At 39.0% G+C, this 23453-nt stretch overlaps 1 long non-coding RNA gene across 14 annotated transcripts in view; it reads left to right on the top strand.

The window, feature by feature from the left end:
- Positions 1 to 23453, top strand: part of LOC123570825 (uncharacterized) — a 497461-nt gene that overhangs the window by 149817 nt on the left and 324191 nt on the right. For 13 of the 14 annotated variants that reach the window (XR_010584286.1, XR_010584288.1, XR_012429829.1 and 10 more), the window contains one exon: positions 13622 to 13748. The exons of the other annotated variant lie outside the window; for it this stretch is intronic. This is a non-coding gene — a long non-coding RNA (uncharacterized lncRNA). The remainder of the gene's footprint in view (positions 1 to 13621; positions 13749 to 23453) is intronic. 14 annotated transcript variants of the gene reach the window in all.

Raw genomic sequence — 23453 nt, 5'->3', positions numbered from 1 at the left:
TGCTCTCTGTCTTGCTCCAGCTCCTGTCACGTAAGACGCCTGCTCCCACTTTGTCTTCTGCCATGATTGGAAGCTTCCTGAGGCCTCTCCAGAAGCAGAAGCTGCTATGCTTCCTGCAAAGTCTGTAGAACCATGAGCCAATTAAACCTCTTTTCTTTATAAATTACCCAGTCTCAGGTATTTCTTTACAGCAATGCAAGAATGGACCAACACAATCACCAAGTGATATCCTTGTTTCCCCCCGCTTACAATTTGAGATCAATCAGCATTCATAACATTGTGCCCTGTTTTATTCATCTGACTCAGAAGTTTCTCAACCATGGTGATACTGACATTTAGGGCTGGAGCATTCTTTGCTGTGGGGGCTGTTCCTGTGCACTATAGAATTTTTAGCAGTATCCCTGACCTTTACCCACTAGCTGCTGGTAGCACTCCTCTCCCTCCAGCTGTGACAACCAAAAATATCTCCAGACATTTTTATTTATTTATTTATTTATTTGAGATGGCGTTTTGGTCTTGTTGCCCAGGCTGGAGCGCACTGGCATGATCTCAGCTCACTGCAACCTCCGCCTTCTGGGTTCAAGGGATTCTCCTGCCTCAGCCTCCCGAGTAGCTGAGATAACAGGTGCCTGCCACCACGCCCGGCTAATTTTTTGTATTTTTAGTACAGATGGGGTTTCATCCTGTTGGCCAGGCTGATCTCAAGCTCCTGACCTCAGGTGATCCACCCGTCTTGGCCTCCCAAAGTGCTGGGATTACAGGCACGAGCCACCGCACCCGGCCTAGACATTTTTGCCAAATGCTCCTTGGTGGGGAAAATAATCTCTGGTTGAGAATCTCTGATTTAACTTTATATTGTGAGCACTTTCTCCATATCATTGAGTAGTCATTTAAAAAATCCATATGATAGACATACCGTACTTCATTTACTTATGGCTTTTTCCCCCAAATATTTAGTTTGTTTCTTTTCTTTTCTTTTTTTTTTCATCATGAACAACACAGTGATGAGTATCCTTGCCTACACATCTTTGGTAGAATTTCTAATTATCTCTTAAGCACCAATTCCTAGAAGTACATTTCTTTTCCTTTTTTTTTTTTTTTTTTGAGATGGAGTCTCACTCTGTCGCCCAGGGTAGAGTGCAGTGGCACAATCTCGGCTCACTGCAAGCTCCGCCTCCTGGGTTCAAGCAATTCTCTGCCTCAACCTCCCGAGTAGCTGGGATTACAGGCACCCACCACCATGCGTGGCTAATTTTTTTTGTATTTTTAGTAGAGACGGGGTTTCACCAGGTTGGCCAGGCTGGTCTTGAACTCCTGACCTCGTGATCCACCCGCCTCAGCCTCCCAAAGTGCTGGGATTACAGGCATGAGCCACCGCGCCCGGCCTAGAAGTACATTTCTGAGTCAAAAGACACGAACATTTCAAGGCTCCTGGAATATTGTTCTGAAAAAGTGCCTCTATGTTATCAATCCTCATAAGCCCTGAGGATTATCCTTAGGAAAACTCCTGGTATGTATATAAGTTTTAAAAAGCGGACATCCTATAATTTTAATTTGCACTTTTTGATCTTTAGTAAAGTTTTTCTGTACGTTGCTGGAAAGTCTGGATTTCTTTTTGTTTATTTCCTCTTGCCTAACTTGTAGATTGTTGGATGTTTTAATCATTATGAAAGCAGTGTTTAGAAAGATACCATCTGACCTGTGTTTAGGGGGATTAAACTGGTTTGCATGTCTGTTTTTCAGGTCTCTTGTTTTTCCAATTTTCAGTTCTGATGTCAGAAATTTATTCAACTTTGTAAGGAAAATCTAACTCCAGGCCGGGTGCAGTGGCTCATGCCTATAATCCCAGCACTTTGGGAGGCTGAGGCGGGCAGATCATTTGAGGCCAGGAGTTGGAGGCCAGCCTGGTTGACATGGTGAAACCCCATCTCTACTAAAAATACAAAAATTAGCCACGTGTGGTGGTTCGCACCTGTAATCCCATCTACTCAGGAGGCTGAGGCACGAGAATCACTTGAACCCAGGAGGTGGAGGTTGCAGTGAGCTGAGATTGCACCACTGCACTCCAGCCTGGGCAACAGAGTGAGACACTTTCTCAAAAAAGAAAAAGAAAAGAAAATCTAACTCCGTCCTCAAAAGAAGCATGGAGGGAAAGAAAGCAAAGAAAGACTTGCAAATAGACTTTTCAAACTTCTAGTTAACAACTTCAAAGTCCCACTTTCTGCAGCCAAGTCTGCTAGTATTTTCTGCTTAGTATTATAAATGGATCGTTATTCACTGCTGTGCTCTCCTGGGGATGTAAAATTAGAACCGGAATCCAGTCCCAGCTCTTCCTCCAACTACTTCTGTAATCTCAGGCAATTGCTTCATCTCTCTGAACCTAACTCTCCTCATTTATAAAATAATGTGGTCAGTGAAGATTATCTCTCAAGATTATCTCTCAAGGCCTTTAGAATTTGTGTTTAGAGATTTGTGTTCATGTAACGGGAAGAAAATAAATAACTAGGCCGGGCGCGGTGGCTCAAGCCTGTAATCCCAGCACTTTGGGAGGCCGAGACGGGCGGATCACGAGGTCAGGAGATCGAGACCATCCTGGCTAACACGGTGAAACCCCGTCTCTACTAAAAAATACAAAAAACTAGCCGGGCGAGGTGGCGGGCGCCTGTAGTCCCAGCTACTCGGGAGGCTGAGGCAGGAGAATGGCGTAAACCCGGGAGGCGGAGCTTGCAGTGAGCTGAGGTCCGGGCACTGCACTCCAGCCTGGGTGACAGAGCGAGACTCCGTCTCAAAAAAAAAAAAAAGAAAAGAAAATAAATAACTAGATAGCAACAACCTGGGACCCTGGAGTCTTGTTTTGAGCAGGGGGAAGAAAAGTCATGTGATGTTAAAATACTACAATGAAACAAAATAATGGCAAAATGCAACACTTGTCGATTCTAATCGTTAATGAGCTTTATGTCTCTTACCTTTTACTATTCTGCAGCACTTTTGTCTACTAACAACAGGAATTTTCCTGAAGTGCCAAATGTTACAAAGGTAGTGGTAGAGTGGGGGGTTTACTTAGGGTTGCTGTTGAGACAGGAAAAGTTGCAAAATTGGCTTTTGCAGGTGATATAATCTATCTGTATATATTTGTCTGTTTACTGTCTTCTCCGCTGGAATGGAAATTCCATGAGAAAAGAGACTTTTTGTGTATCTTGTCCATCACGAGATCCTTAGTACCTAGACAGTGCCCAGCACATGGTATGTGCTCAGTAAGTACATGAAGAACAAATACATAAATAAATGAATGAACTGGAATATCTCTGCAGCACATACAAGTATAACTTACGAAAACAACTTACTCCAAGAGTCGCAAGAGCTCTCCAATGTTAGTTTTGTGACCATGGAGTTTGAACCCTAATCAGGTTCCTGAAAATGTGCGCTCTGCAAATAAGTCCAGCAACTATAGCTTTTTTTTTTTTTTTTTTTTTTTTTTTTTTTTTTTTTTTTTTTTTTTTTTGGAGACAGAGTCTCACTCTGTCACCCAGGCTGGGAGTGCAGTGGTGTGATCTTGGCTCACTGCAACCTCTGCCTCCCTCAAGCGATTCTTGTGCTTCAGCCTCCCAAGTAGCTGGGATTATAGGCATGTGCCACCATGCCCAGCTAATTTTTGTATGTTTCACCATGTTGATCAGGCTGGTTTCAACCTCAAATGGTCCACCCACCTCAGCCTCCTAAAGTGCTGGGATTATAGGCATGAGCCACCATGCCTGGCCAAATATAGCTATTTTAAAGTTAATTAAATGGATGAAATAAATTATATTTGAGAATATTGACTGAACAAATGAATGGAGAAATAAAAAAAATGAAGGAGCAAATGATCTAATACACAGATTAAAATAAACTTGGCTAAAAAATTAATTTTAAAGGAGAATTTGGATATGAGTTGCCTTTGCCATCATTTAAAGCTTTTATGAAGATAATTTTGGGAATATCCTCATCAATATTATCATTTATTAGAACAGAGATTTATGAAAACAGATGCTATTAATTTTTTCTACCACCTAGAAGGCAGATTAATACATGTTCACAAATACAATAACAAGAAGGGTGATGAAACTACAGATATAGATACAGGGGAAGGAAGCCACTTCAGGACTGCAAAACAATGAGGACCTTTGAGCTCCATTTGCTGCCTCACCTGTAAAACGAGAATGGAAACTCTGTAAAGATGGTGAGGGAATAGCTATGATTGCTGTTTGCAAGGTATAAATAGATTTTGGGAAATTATCATTGCAGCAGCAAGCAGTTTCAAAATTATGTTAGAGAAATCCATTTTACTGTGAAGTTGTAGACAAGCAATGCCAAAAAACACCAGCTTTTGACTCCATGTAATTTATGTGTAAAATTTGCTCTAGAAGTTCAATAAGGCGACATGTAGGTCCATAAGTTTGCCAGTTGTCTTCAAATGTGCAGTCAAGATGTATGGGCCAGCCAAATAAATCCTCAAAAGTAGTAAGAGAAAAGAGAATCTGTTTGAATCACACTCTCTTTTCAGAGAAAAACTTCTTCAGTCTCTCAACATAATCTTAGCAACTTATGTTACTACTTCTTAAGATGAAATTATTGTTTTCTCTGGTAATTAAGTATTTAATTCCAATTCCTACAGTGACTATGTCTAACTTGTTTGTGGTAGAGACCATTGGGCTATCAACCATACTTGTTTCCTTTCCTCCTGGACACACAACTGAACTACATTTCCCAGCCTCCCTTGCAGTTATATACAGTTAGGTGTGACAGAACACTGGCTAGTAGAATATGAGTGGAGGTGATGTGGGCCACTTTCAGGCCTGGACCATTACAATTTCCCACACGATACTCTAAGGTGGCAAAGTCTTAGTCAGCCTGGGTCCCTGGGATACTCTGTGGAGCAGAGATGTGACCGACTTCCCAACCCTTAGCTTACTGGACAGTCTTTTAGAGAGCAATCAACTTTAATTGTTTAAACTGCTCAGATTTCAGGGCAGCTAGCATCACACTAACTCACTCACAGGATAGACAATGGGAACATTGTAGAACAGAAGCAACGGAAACACATAAATAATCATTACAATTGTAAAAATAGAAACAGTGAAAGTATGGAGGCATGCCTGGCCTTTCCCATTGCAGTGATCTGGGCCAGTCCATTTACAAAATATTAGGCAGCAGCTGCCCACGTGCTGAAAAATAATTGAAGTGGAGCCTTAATGGGACCAAACAAATAATAACCATTCTGATTGTAAACAATTTCAGTTCAAAAAACCATTAAGTATTTAAGAACACTTCTCTATTTATAATTCAATGACAAAAAGTTTTTATTGCTTTTTTACTTACTGTGGTATATCATTAAGGGGGTGAAGGCAGGGAGAGGGAAGAGAAGGAAAGAAGGAATGTAAGGGAATAGCTATTGGCTTTCTCTAACTGGCTTTGCTGGTGCGGGGCTTGATTCAAATGATCAAGATGAGTGGGTTATGCCCAGTGCGACCACTTGGGAAAGGAACACTGCAGCTGCAAGGTCTTCAGCCAGTCAAGGGCAAATCTTCTTAGTAATCATCACAAGAAGAGCCCTCAGGTACTCACGCGTGTGAAACCCTCCTTGAGCATCATTAAAATGTAGCACAGTGGGAAGGAATGAGAAATATGATGAACACAGTGACACAGCATCAAAACCTGTTCCCTGAAGCTACCAGGCAAAAAAGAAGAGAGAAAAAAGAAAAGATCTTTTGTGCTGAGTGAAAACTGAACATCTCTTCTGTCTCTCATGAGCTTATGATGTCTTCTCCATCTTATGATGTCATCAAAACTTCTGTTATTTTAATACAATTATATTTGTTCTGCGGAATAAACAATGGCATTATGTAATAATAGTAATATTTGATTATTACTTAATGATCAAATAGTTTAATAATGAAATAATAATATTTAGGTTATAAATTAGAATTAGGTTATAATTATATCTTCATATGTAAATTATAACTAGATTATCATATCAACCAGACGACCAAATCTACTAAAGTATCTGCATCTACTTCAAAAGTGAGTTGTTATTTTTAAAAGTCCCTAGTTGAAGACAACAGTGTAACCCGAACAGCTACCAAAGGTATCAAGACCTAGTACTCCGTGTAGCCAGGCTATTCATTTTGACCAAATAACTACTCTTAATTTGCTCATTTTCAATTCTAAATGTTCTGGTGCACATAACATTGCAGTTAATATGTCAGGTCAATTAGCAGAAGATAATTTCACAGACAGTTAAATGATGCCAGACCTGTATCAAAAGATTTCAGATGTTTCAAATGGAAAAGCAGTAAATACAAACCATGATTTTATCCATCCATTTCATGAAATCAAAGCAAAGCTTTGGACATTCATTCTGCTAAAAGTGAAATACCTGACATGAATGCAATAACAAATTTGGTTATAAAGTTCAACACGGAAGATAAAATTATTTGGTTTTATGTGAATGTGTATATATTTCACACATATTTTACATACATTATATATATTTCATGGAGGACAGTGATGTGGTACAAACAATGGCATTATTTCATCAAGAAATGTGTACAGAAGATATGTTCTTGAAATTGGTTTGCTGCATACATTATTCATGATTGTTTTCAAACAAGCAGGAATATTTTGTCAATCAAAATAGTAGCTATAGCTGCCAAATTTCAACATGTTTTTATATATACTCAAAGTAACTAAACTACAATATTTTTTGTGACAAAAACAATGTAGAATGCAAAAAGAATTTGTCAACATGGCAGTGCATGCATTCTTTCTTTGCTACTCTCATCTATCAGATTGTAGAAATGTTTGACTTTTTGAGCCTTCCAACAGTATAAGATTTTTGTGTGTGTACAAAGAATCATCTAAATTTTGGTTGCGTTTTTTTCTCCCCAAATCTATTGAACATCTTTAATCAAGGTATTCAAAAAATGGAAAACCAAAATATTTAAGCTTTTAATCAAATGTAATAATTAAAATAAGGAAATAATTAAAATATGGAAGTCATTAAAACATGTTGGTACAAGCACAAGAGAAAAGCCAAACAAAATAAATGATAAGAACTTAGATCATATACATGGTTTAATTTGACATTCTATGATTGTGTTATGAGATGGCTTGACTTGTGAAAAGAACCTTGGGATGGCACTCACATTATTAATTAGATAAATTCATATATTTTTCACTAGATGGATTTAAATTGATAAAGCCTACAATTTCGCAGCATCTAAATTTGGTGACACATTCAAAAGAATCATAAAAGAGAGACAATTTTTGGTTGAGTTTTGTCTTATAAAAGTGCATGTTGAAGAAAGATACCTGGAAACAAAATGACAGTACCTATAAAAATTATTTGGGCTTGAATTCTTACATATTTGAATATCCACAAAAATAGAAATGAGAACATTCCCCATTTAGCAGAATTCACTCAGAATCTATAATGAGAGTAAATTCTCAATTAAAAATATTATGGTCTAGAGATAGCTGTTTGATGTATCAACAGTTTCAAACCAACAACCACAAAAATGCAGCTTTAAAGAAAACTGCCACCAATTTTATGAAAAAAAATTAAAACAAGACTGTATTAAAAATACTTTCTTCTGGGGGAGGGGGGAGGGATGGCATTGGGAGTTATACCTGATGTAAATGACGAGTTGATGGGTGCTGACGAGTTGATGGGTGCAGCACACCAACATGGCACAAGTATACATATGTAACAAACCTGCACATTGTGCACATGTACCCTAGAACTTAAAGTATAATAAAAAAAAATTGAAACAAAAATAAATAAATTTAAAAAATACATTCTTCAGGTTAACGCTAATGACACAGTCTTAGAGAGTAATACAGTTAAAAACTAATAAAAACATGTAAATACAGTTGATTGTTGGACATCTCGAAGGCCAGGGGTACTGAACCCCTGAGCAGTCAAAAATTTGCATATAACTTTTGATTCCCCCCAAACATAACTACTAATAGCCTACTGTTGACTAGAAGCCTTACTGATAACATAAACAGTTATCACATAATTTGTATGTTATATGTATTAGGTACTGTATTATAATAAAGTAAGCTGGAGAAAAGAAAATGTCATTAAGAAAATCCTAAGGAAGAGAAAATATACAGCATTTACTATTCGTTAAGTGGAAGTGGACCATCATAAAGGTCTTCATCCTTGTCATCTTCATGTTGAGTAGGTTAATGAGGAGGAGGACAAAGAGGTTGGTCTTGCTGTCTCAGAAGTGGAAGAGGTGGAAGAGGTGGAGGATGTGGAAGGGGAAGCAGGACAGGCAGGCACACTCAGTGTAACTTTATGGAAATATTGTACACTGTCATTTCTGTCTCTTTTGCTTTATCATTGCTTTAACAATGTTTCTATATAATGTCAGTCCTTCCACGATTTGCTGTAGTTTCAGTGCCCATATCATAGAAGGGTCCATGTCATAAAAGAAGTCATAAGTAGTCTTGAACAATTAGAACCCTTCTGCAGGATTTTCTAATGTCAACTTGTTTTCTGGAATGGCTTCTCCTATATCTTCCTCATTGTCTGGCACTGGTTCAGAAGCACTCATCTCCATGAAGTTATCTTTTGTTAATTCCTCTGGTGTGGTGTCTATTAGCTCTTGAATTTCTCCAAGATCTGTATCTTTAAACCCTTCACCCCCACTTTTTTTTTTTTTTTTTTTTTGCCATATCCAAAATCTCTTTCATGATTTCCTTGATTGGCTCTGTCATAAATTCTGTGAAGTCGTGTACAGCATCTGGACACAGTTTTTCCCAGCAGGAATTTGTTGTTTCAGGCTTGATGGCTTTCACAGTTTTTTCTATAACAACAGTAGTATATTCAATGGTGTAATCCTTCCAGATTTTTATGATGCTTTCTCTATCAGCGTTCTCTTCTATAGCGTTGACAATCTTTTCCATAAAGTACTGTATATAATGTGCCTTAATGGTCCTTTTGACCCCTGATCTAGAGGCTGAACTAGAGACGTTGTATTTGGGGGCAAGTAGATCACTTTGACACCTTTGGTGTTGAACTAATGGGGTTCTGGTGGCCAGGAGCATTGTCCAATATGAAAAGAACTTAAAAAGGCAGTCCCTTACTGGCAAGGTACTTCCTGACTTCAGGGACAAGGCATCAATGGAACTAACTCAGAAAAAAGCTCTTGTTGTCCAGGCCTTCTTGTTGTGTAACCAAAAGACTGGTAGCTGGTATTTCTTTTCCCTTCAAGGCTCGGGGGTTAGATGAGGGCAGGCCTGATCATAAACCTGACTACGTTTGCAGAAAACAGTAGAATTAGCCCATCCCTTCCTGCCTTAAATCCTAGTGCTTGTTTCTCTTCCCTACTAATAAATGTCCTTTGTGGTTTTTTTCCCCCCCCCAGAATAGGACACTTTTGTCTCCATTAAAAACCTGCCCAGGCAGATATCCTTTCTCCGCAATGATTTTCTCAAAGGTGGCTGAGAACTCATGCACTGCCTCTTGGTCAGCAGAAGCTGCTTCTCTTGTTATCTTGATATTTATAAAGCCAAATCTCTTTCTAAAACTGTCAAGCCATTCTTTGCTGGTATTAAATTCTTTGGCTTTAGATCCTTCACCTTACTTTGGCTTTAAATTGTCATATAATGACTTCACTTTTTCTAGAATCACGTTAGAGTCTATAGGTATACCTTTCTTATCGCAATCCTCCACCCTCATGAAAGCTGTATTTTCAATACAAGATAAAAGGGTACTTTGCAAAAAGTGCAAGGTTTTCATACCTGCTGGCATAACTGCAGTGATGGCTTCACAAATTTCCTTTTCTGTTTTTACAATGGTCCTTACACTGGATTCATTTATCTTGAAATGATGGGCAACCGCTGCTGCAGACCTCAATCTACAGTGCTCAAGCAATTCAGCTTTTTCCTGTCATGTTATGAGTTTTCTCTGCTTTTTGGGAGCACTTCCAGCATCACTAGTGGCACATCATATGGGTCCCATGATATTATTCAAAATTTACAGTATTGGACTAAATACAATGATAAATACTTGAGGACCGCAAGAGATTATTTCTTACTGTGATCTGCAATTTACTGTAGAGACAAACTGCTCACGTAAAGATAATCAGTCTCACGTTGCAGCGTTTTAAGCGCGTACTTACAACACTTGAGCTCACCATGAAAGCAACAGGAGATGTCTATGAAATGATTACAGCAGTGCAGTGTTACTACAGTAAATTTTATGCAGTCTTGATTTAGAACTGCGTCTTTACATTTGTTTACATTTCCCTCGACTGTTTACCATGTATTGTCTGTGTTTGTGTGCATAAGTTTTGATAAATTTTAACTTTTATAGATTTGTGTATATTTTATGGTAGTAAGTGATGAAGTAAACTGGTATCTACATATATTTTGTGTATTCATGACGTGTCTAACTTTTTCTTAAATGTTTAGATATTTCTAGGCTCCCTAGTTTGGGAGTTTTTCAAATTGTCATAAAATCTTTAAAATATTTTCCAATATATTTATTGAAAAATATCTGCATATAAGTGGACCCATACAGTTCAAACCTGTGTTGTTCAGGAGTCAACTGTGTATACAAAAATCATCGTTCTGCTTGTTATTTTATTTTATTTTTTTGATACGGAATCTAGCTCTGTCGCCCAGGCTGGAATGCAATGGCATGTTCTTGGCTCACGGCAACCTCTGCCTCCTGGGCTCAAGCAATTCCCCTGCCTCAGCCTCCCAAGTAGCTGGGATTACAGGCACCTGCCACCACGCCCAGCTAATTTTTTGTATTTTTAGCAGAGACAGGGTTTCACCATGTTGGCCAGGCTGGTCTCGAACTCCTGACCTCAGGTGATCCACCCACCTTGGCCTCCCAAAGTGCTGGAATTACAGGCGTGAGCCACCATGCCCAGCCCTGCTTGTTATTTTTTCATGTCAAGATTATCAATAAAAAAGTTTCAGTTTTGTTTTCATGTACATATATATATATGTAAAACTTGTTTTTGAAAGATTTTAAGAAGAATTTCAACTTTTATTTTGGATTCAGGGCACACATGTGCAGGTTTGTTACATGGGTATATTGTGTGATACTGAGGTTTGGGGTACAATTGATTCTGTCACTCAGGTAGTAAGCATAGCATCCAATAGTTAGTTCCTCAACCCTTACCCTCTTCACCCCCCTGACAGTGGTCTCCAGTGTCTATTGTTTCCATCTTTATGTCCATGAGTATGCAATGTTTAGCTCCCACTTACAAGTGAGCATACATGGTATTTGGTTTTCTGTCTCTGCCTTAATTCGCTTAGGATAATGGTCTGCAGCTGCATCCATGTTGCTGCAAAGGACATGATTTCATCTTTTTTTTATGACTGCATGGTATTCCATGGTGTATATGTACCACATTCTCTTTATCCAGTCTACTCCTGATGGGCATCTAGGTTGATTTCATGTCTTTTTTTGAAATATTTTATTTCAAAATAAAACATTAAATATTTTAAATATTTAAATATTAAAAAATTAAATGAAATAAATATTTCATTTATTTTAGACCCTCCCATTTTACTTTGGATCTGTCTTGGTTTGGACTACAAATTACATAGTCAACCTAATTATAATTGTTATCGATAACCATTGTTTTAAATTATCCAACCCTCAAAGTGAGAGCCTGTCTCAAAATAAATAAATAAATAAATAAAAATTGTCTAGAAGTGCCAAAAAAAAAAAATTATCCAGCCCTGTTTTGATCCACCTGATGACTATACTCACATGAGTGATCCAAGCCCAGCTCAGCAGAGGAACCACTCAGCTGAGCCTAGCATAAATTGCTGATAGACTGATAGGCAAACAAAATAGCAGTTAAGTCCCTAAGTTTTGGGGTGGTTTGTTAGGTCGTAATGGATACTTGATACATTATCCTTGCCTGCTGTAGTCTGAGAGCACTTCATTTGATCAGCTAGAGCTCTCCATGCTTTCCTTGAAAGAACAGTGTTAATACATCTGCGTGTGGAAAACATTGGAAAAGAAGGAATTGATTATTAGTAACCAAGTTTAATACTTAATCACTTGTTAAAGGCAGGATTCTATTCACTGCTTATGGGTTTCACATGCTACTGCATGAAACCATCACAGAAGTTGTAATTACAAGATGGAAGTCAAGAAAATCTGCTCAACTTACATAAATACATCTATTTATAGTATTACTTTCTTAAAAATGAAAATACCAAAACAAATGCTAAACTCAACAGGATGCTAGGACAATAAGTAGAAACTAGATTCGCCCAAGCCAAAGAGTATAGTTGGTAGACAGCAGGCTCTAGTGTCAGCTGGCATGGATTTAAATTAGAAGCTGGGATTATGGGCATATTGTTTGACTGAAAACAGCAACCATTTTGTTTGCTTATGAGTCTATGTGTCAGCAATTTGGGCTGGGCTCAGCTGAGTGGTTCCTCTGCTGATCCGGGCTTGGGTCACTTGTGTGAATGTAATTATCAGGTGGTTCAAACAGGGCTGGATAGCTTAAAACAATGGTTATCGAGCAATATGGAGTTAAATGGTGTGTCCTTTTAGCTCTGACTCATCATCAACTGGAAGCACATCCAGAATGATCCTGTCTATAGTGATGGTGGTGATGATTTTGAATCATGCCACGAGAGATAGCATTGAATAGAATTGTAAGTAGGTTCAAGAAGATATTAAAACATTGACTAGGTTTAAACAAAAAATAATGGGTACCACACATTTAAAGATCACTGAGGGAAGAATTTAGGGCTCTTTGTGAGCAGGGGACAATCAAGTATAGCTAGTAGAGAACAGGCTCTAGTGTTAGCTGACATGAATTTGAATTCAGATGAACCTAACACTTAGTAGTTGAGATGCTGGGCACGTCATTTAACTTCATATGCCCTATTTCTGCCTCATCTGTATCATGGAAAAATAACTACCTATCTTGCAGAGTCCATCTCAGGATCAAATGCATAATATACATAATTCACTTGAAATAGTGTCTGGTCAATAGCAAGTACTCAATACACCATCCTCAGGCTCTTGAGATAAGTGTCAGTGAGTACAGTCAGTGACAATAAGGAACTGGAAAACCACAGGTCGCACCCAGTATAACATTTGTTGTAGTCGAGATGCTTTATTCTTTTAAGTTTTGTGGTCTGTTAGACAGCAATGATGGATACTGACATTGCCATTGCTGGATTGGTAGGTCACCAAAACATCAACACATTTGGTGAAAACGAACAAGCTGAGATCATCAGTTGGGTACACAAAGCAACCAGCCAACTCAAAATATATCAGTTACAAAAATGTATAAATCAGTGGATTAAACAAATAGTTATTTCATGTTTTTCCCATAACAGAGAATCCAGTCTAGGGCTAGTGGTTCCATAATAACACTAAGGCTGCAGGCTCCATCTCTTTCCTCAGCTTTCCTCAGTGTGTGATTGTTGCTCAGGTCACAGTTGGCTTCTTCTCCTTCCTCACTGTGCCCACATTGTGGGCAGGAAGATTGGCAGGGCAGAAGTCACAGGGTGGAGGGTGTCCTATCTGAGTCTGCTCTGCTGCCTTCTTTTTTTTAAGACAAGGTCTCACTCTGTTTTCCAGGCTGGTGTGCAGTGATATGATCATAGCTCACTGCAGCCTTGACCTTCTGGACTCAAGAGATCCTCCTATCTCAGCCTCCTGAGTAGCTGAGACTACAGCTGTGGGCCACCCTGATACCCTCTTTAAGGTGAGCTGTGAGCCTGGCCCCCTATACAACAACTTCTATGTATGTTTTCTTGGCCTGAACTGGCTTGCGTGGTCATCCCATCTGCAATAGAGGCTGGGGAATGTAGTTTTTAGCTGGGCCTTTGCCTCCTCCAGCAAAAACAGACTTCTGCTAGCAAGGAAAAAAGGGGGAATAGATACTGGATTGTAAAAGGTAGAATTCGGTTCACTGCTTTTAGGTCTCACTTGCTATCACACAAGATCATGGTGAAGCTAGAATTACAAAGTGGATGTCAAGTAAACCCATCTCAGCCGACTCTGTCACTCATCAAGTTTTTCATTTTCCATTCAGTTGTCATGAAGTTGCACTGATACACTCATTAAGGGACTGGGGGAATTTATAAGCACCTGGGAGACCCATCTCTCAAAATTTTTATTTGGAAGACCATTTAGCCAATTCAAGAGATTGCACTGTGAACAATAATTTGTCTTTTTAGGGGGGTATGGGGAGAGTCAAGCCACAATTCTTTATTTTGGGGAATTTATATCATCCTGTCCCTGAGTAGATTTGAACACCACAAGCAGGAAATATAAACAAGATTTTCTCTTATTCTCAGAGCATTTCTGGGACAATAATATCTTTGAGACCAGGTTTGGTTTGGTTTTCTCTAGTTCCTCAGTAGCTGTTAGCAAAAGCTTATTGTGATAATGCATGAATCTCTGTGAGAAAAATGACAAAACACAACAGGGTGTGTTCCCATGTAGGAGCAGGCTCAACATGGTTCCCCCATAAATAAAACCTGGTTATAGAATTCCTTCTCCTCTTAACTCATGTAGTACATTGTCCCTCTATTCTTCTGTTTCACAGTCACTCTGCCTTCTATTAGTTACTTCTGGGTCTATTTCTTCTCTCCACGTCTCTCTCCACTATGCTAAAACAATCTTAAAGGTCAGAGACTAAGACATGCATCTTTTTGTTTGTTTGTTTGTTTGTTTTTTGAGACAGAGTCTCGCTCTGTCACCCAGGCTGGAGTACAGTGGCCGGATCTCAGCTCACTACAAGCTCTGCCTCCCAGGTTTACGCCATTCTCCTGCCTCAGCCTCCCAAATAGCTGGGACTACAGGCGCCCGCCACCTCGCCCGGCTAGTTTTTTGTACTTTTAGTAGAGACGGGGTTTCACCGTGTTAGCCAGGCTGGTCTCGATCTCCTGACCTCGTGATCCACCCGTCTCGGCCTCCCAAAGTGCTGGGATTACAGGCTTGAGCCACCGTGCCCGGCCCCATCTTTTTTATCATCAGAAACTGTCCAGTAGAAACAGGATGTGAGTCACTAAATTTTCTTCACACTAAGTGTTCTCATAGCCACATTTAAAAAGTAAAAAGAAATAAGTAAAATTAATTTTAGTAATGTATTTCATTTAGCCCAATATATCCAACATGTGAGACTTTAACATGTAATCCATACAACACAGCAGAGATATTTCACATTTTGTTGGTATTACATTTTTCAGAATTGAATGTGTCTTTTACACTTACCTCACATCTCATTTGGGACTAGGCACATTTCAAGGGCCTAATAGCCACATGGGGCTAGTGTCCACCATACTGGACAACACAGGAACAGACAATGCCTTGGACAATAAGGGTACATCATAGTCACCAGTAGAATTTTACTTAGGCACACAAAGAAGCTGTTAAGTGCTAGGATTTTAGGAAATGCCATAGTTACAGCTTAGTGTGATCCACAAAGATTTGACTATTTCCCTTATAGTATGGCCAGCTTTATACTGCATTAACCAGGCTCAAGAGATCAGAGATGGGGGGTAGGTGGGGGAGGTTAATGGGCACAAAAAAAATGTTAGATAAAACGAATAAGACCTACTATTTGGTGGCACAACAGGGTGACTATAGTTAACAATCACTTAATTGTACATTTTAAAATAACTAAAGGAGTATATTGGATTATTTGTAATACAAAGGGTAAATGTTTGAGAGGATAGATACCCCATTCTCCATGAAGTGATTGTTACAAATTGCATGCCTGTATCAAAACATCTCATGTATCCTATAAATATATACACCTACTATGTACCCACACACACAAAAAAAATCAGAGAGTGGGGAGAAATTTTACTTATCTAGATTCATATAATAACTTGACCTCAGAGAACATGGAGTCGAGTTATCTCATATTATAAATGGAGATAACTAAGGCTCAGTTAAGTCTTTAAGTGATTTTTCCAAGGTCACACAGCTAGTCAGTGGCAGAGCCAGTCCTAGGACCCAATTATTTACCCAACATTTATTTAGCAAGTTATCAAGAGCCTTCTGTGTGTAAGATACTGTGCTATGTGCTTGGAATACAAAGCCATTAAATTGAGTTTCTGTTTATGAGGTGTTGACAGGTAAGAGGGGGAGACAAAGGATAGGAATCATGCTCTAAGGCATTCTGGATATTATGAACCATGTATAGTGGAGACCAAAGGAGGGGAAAGTGGTGAAAGGGGTGAGGTCTGGGAGGACTTATCTGTTGCCCACTTTAGTGCTGCCTCTAAGCTCTGGAATTCAAAACACGGGAGCCACTTGACCCGTTAAATAATGCACCCTTAAACGTGGAATTTCTTTCCTTTTGAATATAGTTAAGGATTTTCCTCTCACACATTTGGGGCATATCTTAGCTTGTGTTTCCCGAAAAGCAGATCCTGAGACAAAGACTTGGGAGCCAATAATTTAATTGGGAGGTGATCCCAGGATACCCAAGTTAGGGAGTGGAAGTGGGTCAAGGAAGAGAGAAAAGCCAATAAAGAGTGAGTGAATGTGTGGATTACAACTGGAGATGACTGGGGCTCAATCTTATTGGGGGTATTGGGAGACAATGTAGAGCATACCTCAAAATTGTCCCAGCCTGTGAAGGTGAACCTGAGGTGTGTATCCCCTGAATCTGGCTCCACCTTCGTTGATTTAATCTGAGGGTGTTAAATCTGAGCTTCTTGGTGCACAAGCTCTCTCGAAGGCAGAGGGATATGGGTGCTTGAGGCAGGGAGCTGTCAGGGAGCCCAGGGAACAATCCACTGTAGCAGCAGGTGGAGTCTGAAGTGTCAGGAGGGGAAACGAGGCAGGGCACCAACAGCGTCTGCTATGGGAAATTACCCTCACTTTTTCAGTGTTAAGTCTGAATATCTTCGGTGCAGGAATGTTTTCCTATACTGTATCTTCAAGTTTACTGTTTGCCCCAGTTGTCCTGCTTCCCCCTCTACAATGCCTGTTTTTAGAAGCTTGTATCTTTGTTCCTGTTGCTGTAATCTTTTTTTTTTTTTTTAATCATTTTCATCCTTTTGTTCTTTCCCCTCATTATTTTTGGAGTGCTGTGTAAGTTTGCCTTATACATTTTTTATTTGTTTTTTCCTAATGCAGATTCTGCTGTTTTGTTGGCTCCAGTGGATACTTCTGTCTTTCTTTGTAGTTTCGTTGGATTCTTTTCAATTTGCCCCAGCTCCTTCTTCATCTTTCTATTTTCATGCCAGCCTTGTGCGCTTTTATTTCTTCTTTCATTGCCTACTTCACAGAGTTCACATTTTCTTATATATAAGGATGGTGCAAAAGTAGTTGAGGTTTTTGCCATTTTTTTGAGAGCCTAATTTCTTCCTGTTTCCCCAAAGTTGCATGCTTTCTTGATCTTTGCTGCTCAAACTGTGGTCTAAGCACCACCAGCATCAGCATCACCCAGGAGCTTGTTAGAAATGTGCATTTTCAGGCTCCACCCCAGATTCACAGAATCAGAATCTGCATTTTAACATGACATGCTCCCCCATCTCCACTGCCACCCTCGCCACTTCAACCAGGGATTTGTATGTGTCCTGAGAGTTGAGAAGCACAGGTCACTGGTTCCCTGGGAAGGAGCCTGGGGTGTGATTAGGAACACAGACCTTCAATTTTTATTTGAGTCCCAGCCTTGCCACCAATCAGCCGTTTGACTTTGGAGATTTAACTATCCTTCTGGAACTTCAGTGCCTCTCTCACGGGGTGGCTTTGAAAATGAAGGTAGGTAAGTATGTGAAGTGCTAAGCGAGTACCTGGAACATCAACATTTGAAAAATAACTGCTATGTGATCAGATTTTAATGTTGCAAATATTTTTATTGATCTTTTCATGTTAAATTCTTTTATTCCCCTCCTGTGAGTTCATCCTTGCAAGAAAGAGATCTAGCCTGACCTGAGTTTTGCAAAAGATGAGGTAATACTACTCTCTCCCTGGTTATGTTCATGGACCAACTGGGGTTTGTCATAATTTCTGCCTCAGATTTTAACTTGAGGGAGTGAGTTGATGGGTACAGGTCTTAGCCAAATTCCTGGCATCTACAATCCTAAGCGACTCAGAGAGTTGTTTTCCTGCAGAAAAGGTATGACTCAGACCTATTCTCTCCAAGGTAGGGGTGGATATTGGGGGGTCAGTTACATTCCACTCCTTCCTATTTCCTCTCTGGCTCTGTCCTATTTTGAAGGACTAGGAAGTGAATAAGACAATTTAACGTCAAGCTCATCTCCCCTACGGCCAACAGAATTTCTACTAGTGGGAGGCAAGTCTTGATTGCTTTGCTCAGCTTCCAGGGCTTCTGTGAAAGAAAATGTCCTGTGCATCCGTGGGTGTTCTGCAGAGATAATGGAAACTGAGGAGCACACAGTGCTAGCTAGCTGCCATCACACCTGGGAAGTTCAGAAGTCTTTTACATTTCATCTGTGCTGACCTTTGTAATTTGAGTTTTATGCATCCCACATATTAATACATTATTCATCTGGAAATCCTTAAACTGCCTTTCATTAGCCAAATTGAAATTTAAGTATATCATCTGATGAGTGAGTATTTCCAGCTATCATATATTGGTGCTACCTGTCGTTCAACCATCAGGTTTAAAAGCATCTCCATCTTTGCACAGCAGTGCTTGTGCCATTATTTGAATGTTTTATTACCTTTTATCTTTATTATTTTGTAAAAATGCCAGTGAGAAAAGCCTAGATCTCAAACTCAATATAGATTCTTAAGCATGGTAAAAGCCGATAATCTTCATTTGGATGCTCATCAGACTTCATAGGTACACTATAGTAATTATGATGAAAATCAAGAAAAATAATGAACATCTCCAAAATTCTGAAAACTGAAGTATTGTTGATGTTTTGGATTTTTCTAATTTTTAAAATTTTTTTGGGAATTGAATCCTCTTATGTAATGCTGTCGTTTGACTTTGTCACATTGGAATTCGCACACATTGATGGGATGACATCTTGATTAAAATATGAGGCTGTTATACTATAGTATTTATGATGCAAACATAGTTATGATTTTTTCCTATATTTTTTCTCTAAGTTTAAGAACTGAAAAGATGGAGATTTCGATTAATTGATAAATACTCATGTTCTTTTTTTTCATGACTGTGTGAGGTGGTTTAAATAGTTGCTTGTGGGTTTTTTCCCCGTGGGATATTGCCGACACTAAATAAATGATTGAGGTCTTTGGGTAACTTTCCCTAGTTACTATTAATTTCGTAACAATCACAGAATTACCAAATTAGTTTTATGATAATCCAGAGGCTAATTCATCATTGACTAGCTTTTACAAATGCCATGGCTTATTTTTTCCCCATTCCATTTGGGAAAAGGCATTTTTGGGTCCCAAATTTTTGGTTGGAGAGTGGTTATTTTAGGAAAAAAAATGGTGTTATCATTTTATATGGGTTCAGAATCCAAATTCAAGTTTCTCTATGAGCCCATGAAGGTCCCTAGTTTCTAAAAGTATTCTAATATGCCTAAAGGTGATCAAAAGAGTCCTGTTAATACATTTTGGGACTACATGTGGAGTGAGATAGATGTGTTTTTCGCCATAACCTACTGTGTAATCTTGGGAAATATACTTATTATATGGGTTTCCTCATCTGTAATAATAAGGGTTAATTAGATAGTAACCTAATAGGTTGAAGACTGAACCAGTTTTACCTGGCCTATGGCACCCTTTTAGCAGCTCTTAATAGTTGTTAATAAAGTATCGATGGATTTAATTTATTCATTCACAAACTTCATCACCAACACCATTCGTAACTTTATTCTTCTCAGAAAACCCACTTGATGAGTTCAATGACTCAGTGCTTGAGAGCTCAATGATAGGATGAGCTCTCCTATCATTAGGATGTCCATGACTAAATATACATTGTGGTGGGTATAAGTGGGTTCTGTCAAGAGCCTATCTGTGTTTCAGGAAGGGCACTCCGTGTTTATAAAAACATTTTTTGCAATGTATTATTTTTGAAATAGGCGAATGATTTTTGACATTATAGCCTATAGACATCCTACAATGGCTTTCAAAATAATTAAGTAAATTGAAGCTTAGAAACATGTACAATCCTAATTTCTGTTCCTACAATTATACTCACCTAGAAGTGCTGGAATAATCCTGTGAAAACCTTGCTGGACCATTTGTTTGTTGGGAGGCAATTCTCCAATGGTAATTTGCATTTCTGCACATCTGGGCAAATGCATTAACAGATTTGTGTTCCAGACTAACTTTTCAAGGATGTTTGCATAATGAGGAACCTTAGAAGGTAGAGAGAGTGTCTCCCTCCAGAGCAGAGAGTAGATTTGTTTGCTGTTCAGGATAATGTGTCTCTCCAGGGCAGGTTTACTAGTAGCCCTCTTATCAAAGGTTGGTGTTTCCTAAGCTTGGAGTTCCTTTCCTGTAATGCACCTGTAATATATGTTCAGGCATCATCTGGCCCTCGTTGCATCCCCTGTGGAAACTGGGATTCAGGGAATCAGTGCACGTGATGTTATTTTAGCTGTGGCTATTGCTGTCCTTTGTCTCTGACCAGGAGTCTGGTCATTTTGTGTGCATAGAAGATAGAGGATGGGACTGGGGCTCTGAGAGATTTTATCAAGTTACTCCCAACCTTTGCATCCCTTTCTTAGCCCTTCACACAGAAGGGACCAAAGACTTATAATCGGACTTCTGAGAGTCTTGTGAAGTTAAAGGAGAGAATTCTTGCAGCACATTAAGTGCAGTGTCTGGCACTTAATGCTGAGTAAATGCTCAATAAATCATAGCTATTTAATTTTTCTTCTATTAAAGAGCTTTGGATACATTTCCCCAAGGTTCATCTGAGTATGATTTTGGTTTTCTCTTAATTGATGGATACTTGTGTCTCTGATGATTGGAGTGGCCATTTGAAAATCAGGTCTAAATGACCTTTCAGGAATCATACCTAAACATTTTATATATAAAGAAGACATAGTAATTATTAGTATGACTTCTTCTATGCTCTAGTTATTAGTAGTTTAGTGTGCTGGGTTTGAACAACTAAGACAGCATCACTCCCAGAAGCTGATTGACAGTAGTTATTAGTATAGTGCATAGAATTAGTATTAGTATAGTGCATGGAATAAGATAGGCACTCAATCAATATTAAATATGATTTTAATGAAGATGGTGGTGGTGATGATGGCTGTTAGTGTTACTTTCTCCTTCATTCAAATCACTTATTTCACCTTTTATTCTATTGTTCATCCCGGTTCTTCTCCACGTGCTGGTTATACATACAATTTAAAGTTGCCTAAGCAGAGAAAAGGGAGCCCTTATACGTTGTTGGTGGGACTGTAAATTAGTACAACCACTATGGAGAACAGTTTGGAGATTCCTCAAAAAAGTAAAAATAGAGCTACCGTATGACCCAGCAATCCCACTGCTGAGTATATACCCAAAAGAAAAGATGTCAGGATATTGAAGAGATATCTGCACTCCCATGTTTGTTGCAGCACTATTCACAATAGCCAAGATTTGGAAACAACCTAAGTGTCCATCAACAGATGAATGGATAGAGAAAATGTGTTACATAAACACAATGGAGTACTATTCAGCCATAAAAAGAATGAGATCCTGTCATTTGCAAGAAGATGAATGGAACTGGAGGTCATTATGTTAAGTGAAATAAGTCAGACACAGAAAGACAAACATCACATGTTCTCTCTTGTTTGTGGGACCTAAAAGTCAACACAATTGAACTCATAGAGATAGAGAGTAGAAGGATGGTTACCAGAAGCTTGGAAGGGCAGTGAAGGCATAGGAGACTTATGGGGATGGTTAATGGCCACAAAAAATCGTTAGAAAGAATGAATCAGACCTACTATTTGATAGCACAACGGGGTTACTGTAGTCAGTAATAATTGTACATTTAAAAATAACTAAAAGAGGTCGGGCGCGGTGGCTCACGCCTGTAATCCCAGCACTTTGGGAGGCCAAGCTGGGTGGATCACCTGAGGTCAGGAGTTCGAGACCAGCCTGACCAATATGGTGAAACCCTGTCTCTACTAAAAATACAAAAAAATTAGCCAGGTGTGGTGGCAGGCACCTGTAATCCCAGCTACTCGGGAAGCCGAGGCAGGAGAATTGTTTGAACTGGGGAGGTGGAGGTTGCAGTGAGCCAAGATAGCGCCATTGCATTCTAGCCAGGGCAACAAGAGTGAAACTCCATCTCAAATAAACAAACAAACAAACAAACAAACAAACAAAAATAACTAAAAGAGTGTAATTGGATTGTTTGTAACTCAAAGGATAAATGCTTGAGGTGATAGATACCCCATTCACCATTGTGTGATTATTAAGCATTGCATGCCTGTATCCAAACGTCTCACATACCCCATAAACATATACACCTACTGTGAAACTGGATGCCTTCCTTACACCTTATACAAAAATTAACTCAAGATGGATTAAAGAATTAAATGTAAAACCTAAAACTATAAAAACCCTAGAAGAAAACCTAGGCAATATCATTCAGGACATAGGCATGGGCAAAGACTTCATGACTAAAACACCAAAAGCAATGGCAACAAAAGCCAAAATTGACAAATTGGATCTAATTAAACTAAAGAGCTTCTGCTCAGCAAAGAAACTATCTTCAGAGTGAACAGGCAGCCTACAGAATGGGAGAAAATTTTTGCAATCTATCCATCTGACAAAGGTCTAATATCCAGAATCTACAAGGAACTTAAACAAATATACAAGAAAAAAACAACCCCATTAAAAAGTGGGTGAAGGATTTGAACAGACACTTCTCGAAAGAAGACATTTATGTGGCCAACAAACATATGAAAAAAAGCTCAACATCACTGGTCATCAGAGAAATGCAACTCAAAACCACAATGAGATACCATCTCATACCAGTTAGAATAGCAATCATAAGAAAGTCTGGAAACAACAGACGCTGGCAAGGATATGGAGAAATAGGAATGCTTTTACACTGTTGGTGGGAGTATAAATTAGTTTTACCATTGTGGAAGAGAGTGTGGTGATTCCTCAAGGATCTAGAACCAGAAATACCATTTGACCCAGCAATCCCATTACTGGGTATATACCCAAAGGATTATGAATCATTCTACTATAAAGACACATGCACACACATGTTTATTGCAGCACTATTTACAATAGCAAAGACTTGGAACCAACCCAAATGCCCATCAATGATAGACTGGATAAAGAAAATGTGGCATATATACACCATGGACTACTATGCAGCCATAAAAAAGAATGAGCTCATGTCCTTTGCAGGGACATGGATGAAGCTGGAAACCATCATCCTCAGCAAACTAACACAGGAACAGAAAACCAAACATAACATGTTCTCACTCATAAGTGGGAGCTGAACAATGAGAACAGATGGACACAGGGAAGGGAACATCACACACTG

This window comes from Macaca fascicularis, chromosome X (genome assembly GCF_037993035.2).
Source record: "Macaca fascicularis isolate 582-1 chromosome X, T2T-MFA8v1.1".
Classification (NCBI taxonomy): Eukaryota; Metazoa; Chordata; class Mammalia; order Primates; family Cercopithecidae; genus Macaca; species Macaca fascicularis.
Note: the sequence above shows the minus strand (reverse complement) of the source record. Positions and strands in the feature narration are given on the sequence as shown.